The sequence below is a fragment of the Rousettus aegyptiacus genome, unplaced genomic scaffold (genome assembly GCF_014176215.1).
Source record: "Rousettus aegyptiacus isolate mRouAeg1 unplaced genomic scaffold, mRouAeg1.p scaffold_m13_p_10, whole genome shotgun sequence".
Lineage (NCBI taxonomy): Eukaryota > Metazoa > Chordata > Mammalia > Chiroptera > Pteropodidae > Rousettus > Rousettus aegyptiacus.
Window position 1 is genome coordinate 79,592,521 of NW_023416285.1, and position 4,134 is coordinate 79,596,654.

Below are 4,134 nucleotides of genomic sequence, written 5' to 3' on the forward strand. Positions count from 1 at the left end.
TAATGGTTAAGAGAGCACACAGATCAGGAGCACTCAGCTAGACTAGACTACATAGAGACAACAGAATTTTAATAATATCTATTGAGTGTCCTTTAGTGCAAGATTTGAGTAGTCTAGGTGATGTGAGTGAATCAAAACTAGGAAAGCTACAACCTTATAGATGACTACAACATGGATGACTACAACATAAAGCAAACTAAAGAGCTACAACCACAAAGAACTCATTGAAATTATCTTAGAAATGACAGATACGTGACAATGTACTGCCCCGCACTCCTTCCCATATCCATAGCAGACATCAATCAACCACAGTACTCTTTCCACTGAGGCCAAAATTAGCCGTAAGGAATAATAAGGCCTATAATAATCTCTCGCTCATTCACTTGCATTTCCTTCTTGAATAGGACAGAAAGGAGTGGCATTACAGCTACCAATCTGGGAGAAGATTAGGACTTGGATGGGGCGGGGGGGCGGGGTGGGGTGTAGGAAGAGTTGTTTTTAGGTATCTAAATTTTCACAATATTCATTGAAGAAATCACAGTGGCTTCACGTGCACACTTTCAGAACTTTACAATTAGTAAGAAATTACCGCAGGCCTCACAACTCATTCCAACACACCAGTCTGTTGGGACATCTCCATCCAAAACCTGCTCTGGAGGTTTAAACTCCGAAGTCTGTTCCAGACCAAGGTGAAAGAACAAGCTAACTAAATAAAACCACCTCGCCATACTGAGCAGTGACTAAGCCAATCCAAAGCAAACGATTCCCTTCCCTCCACATTCCTGAGCAGCTATGCGTGTTTTTCCTGCTTTTAGATGCTTACAATTCTTGGTCACCAAGTCAGTTATGACAAATAAGAGCCAACACAGTGTTTTTTTTTTTTTTTTCCTTTAACGACTACCCCCCCCCCCCCGCCGCCCCACCGTCTGAAATGTGAGTAAGGCAGGTGTGGCTGTCTTCACTGGCGGCCTCCCTGTTCTCACCCGGTGCCAGCGTTGGTGAATTCTCCTAGCTCTTTCCTACCTTCTCCAAGAGAAAAATCTGCTCCACGGGGAAGTAGGTATTTCCCTGAAGATGCTTGAAGGTCCGCCTGCCTTTTCTCCAGGATCTAGTACAGACCTGGTCACACCGCAGGTGCTTAGAAGGGATGCCCGGCAGTGAATTCATTAAAAAATGAAAAGTCATTAAAAGTCTCCATTGCACATCCTGTTCCCTCCCAGAGCTTCTCTTCAGCCATGGGAGCCTCGCTTTGTTCTCTTTCTTTCTCCTTCACAGCTCTGAGCCAGCCTGACCTGCAACCAGAATCTCCCTGCCATCCAGTGGGTCCTTATCACTTGCGGAGCTACCTATCTTCTCCAGAAGCTCCCAGCCCACCATCCTCACACCCATCGCTTCGCTCTGAAAAGAGCCCTCTTAAGGATCCTCCTTTCTTCTAAAGCCGCCAGATAATTGTAAATGACGAGGAACTTTTTCCTCTCACAAATAAAATTGTCCTGTCACTCACTTATTTGTCATCTTCCTGTTCCCCAAAATGAGCAATCTCTTTAAAGGCAAAGGACCTTGCCTTTTACTTGTAATTCAATGTGATCCACGTGAGTTTGTGTGCATGGAGCAGAGCCAGGTGTGTGGGTGTGTGTGCAACTAGTAATGTGACTCTCTGCATAGAGGCTGTTTTATGCCTCTCAGGACAACAACAACAAAACCCTAGAAATATCAATATTGTCTATAAATACAGATGTGTTGACAATTAGAGGGAATTCAGCTCTAACCTTATCTCCCCATAGACAGAAGGCTTCTTAAGAGAATTGGGATTTCATGGATTTAGAGTAAAGAAAACATGAGTTTTCTTTTTTTAAGACCATGATCTGATGAGTTTAAACACATTAATTTAGGCAGACTTTGTGAAAACTCCCTAATTCTTTCCAGTAACGAGCAACGAGAAAAAAAGAAATTCCTATTTTGCTGGCTCTTTTATCCCCTTCTCCCACCTCTTCTAAACATTCCCACTCCTGTTTCTTTCCCTCCCCTCAAACACCCATGTGCACACACAGAGACAGAGGGAAGATGTGTTCAAGTTGTCGGATAGTGAATTCGACAAAGTTAAAATTGTATGATTTATGGGTGAAAAAAATCTATTTTTCTGCAACAATTTTCTACAAAAAAAGCCAGTTCCAAGAGCTCAGTTTCTTTTCAAATGCACTTTGCATGTTAATATCTCCATTCCATTTCTTGGAATTTAATTTTTATTTGATTTTATTGACGCTGCTCTATTGGAATGTGTATCGCTTGAGCCCCACGGAGAACTGAGCAGGTGTGAGTAAAGCAAAACATCTTTTGTTAATAGAAGTACACCCTGGGAGTTCAGAGAGACGCTGTAATTTCAATTGCTTTTATGAAAATTCTGTAAATTCCCATGTTGTGAATTTCAAACAGAGCTTGGGAGACCAACGGTCTTTAATACAAGCCAAAAGTATGGTTATTTCTATGACTGAAATATATGTTCTGCTCTCTTTCTTCTGAAAAATAAATTCAGATATTTAATTAGAATGTTTATACTGCAGAAAATCATATTAACTTTGTGTTTGCCTCTCATAGGTAACACAAAGTTCTTACTGTGATCAGCCTACAGAAGGATGAACTTGGATTTCCTGGGTAACTTCTGAAGTATGAAGACGAGCTCATCCCACCTTCATTTGGGTCCAGAATGATTTCACATCAGCATTGCTCACTCCCGGCCCAAGTCTGTGCACATAATTATATTTAGAAACCAAGGGAATGAGAACAGGTCTCCGAACCTCTAAGAGTAAGGGGGGATGTGTTAATTCCTGGTCTGTGTCTAGGCCTCTTGGATTCGCTGCCACAGAGAATTTAGGGGTGAGGCCAAGCTCAACTTTTTTCCTGGTTTGGGGCCAGATACCTATGGCGTTGCACTCTCTCAAGCTGGAAGGAAAGATGTAAGCTTGGTAGATTACAAAATTGCATGTGTCATTAGAAAAAGATGTCAGAATGCTTTATTTAAAACTTTCTGTTTTCTCAGGTTGTGCTGCCCAAGTGTATCTTGGCATAGACAACTTCAGCTTCAAAAATTCCAAGATGTATAAAGAGTTTCACATAGCTAAAGCTATTATATTTGGTTATATGCCACTAACACCTTTTCCCCACTTCATTCTTGCAGAGGAGTGAAGTGATGACTGAATTCCTACTAAAAATGTCGATCTCTTCTCCTTGCAACCATGGGGTCTGTTCTTGACAGGGTCATTTATCTGCTCCAAAAAGAAAAATGTAGAGTTCATGATGGTATGGAACCTCTGGGGTTTTCTTGGATAAGGTCTTTAGAGTCAAAGCTTTCACCATTCCGGGACAACTTTCAGAAGAATTATCTAGCAGTCCGCCCTGGTAAACTTGCCAAATTGCTCGTTCTTGGATGGGACTGCAGGCGCTTGAAGGCCTCTCTTTCCCCTATAGAGCAATTGAGTATCACTTGACAGGAGCTAAGCATACTCATGTGATGTCGCTGGGAGTTTTCCAGGCTGAGGATAAACTACTATAAAGGACTGGTTTAGACATCTTCACATCCACTTAGTCATGCTGAAATGAAGGTCATCTATAGAGAAGAACAGATGTGACTTTTAAAAACATATGCCCTCCTGCTTTCCTATGCTGTTTGGCAACTGGATGGAGATGGAACAAGGGTTTTGATTATTTTTCTTCAAACCTCTCAGACTCTTATGGGGCATGGCCATTCTTAAGTGTAAAGGTTCTGTTAGATTTGAGGACACTCCAGTACAACCAACAAACTTCCCTGAAAACAGTCCTAATGGGTGGAGACCAAGTCTATTCTCCCAGGAACCTCCCAGAACTTGCTGATGACCTAAGCACATAGAAATCAAGCCAGGCAGGGCTGAGTGCAGTAACATCTGTCCCCAGAACCTTGCTTTATTTTCAAGCTACATTACCTCAGCAAGCAACATTGGAATTTAATTTTGGTCCCTTTAGCCACAGTGGGTAAGAATATTTGCTAGAAAATAACAAACGAGAATCAAAAAAAAAATGATGTTCTATAACCAGTCAAATGGAGACTAGGAGATATTCCATGTTGCTTTTGCAAGTGCTTAAGATCCTGCTGCCAATACT

General features: G+C 41.8%; 1 long non-coding RNA gene across 1 annotated transcript; it reads left to right on the top strand.

Moving 5' to 3' along the window:
* Window positions 1–973: 973 nt before the first annotated feature.
* LOC118608236 lies at window positions 974–1,503 on the top strand. Its single transcript, XR_004952979.1, has 2 exons — window positions 974–1,134; window positions 1,276–1,503. It is a non-coding gene; the product is annotated as an uncharacterized LOC118608236 (long non-coding RNA).
* The last annotated feature ends 2,631 nt before the right edge of the window (window positions 1,504–4,134 follow it).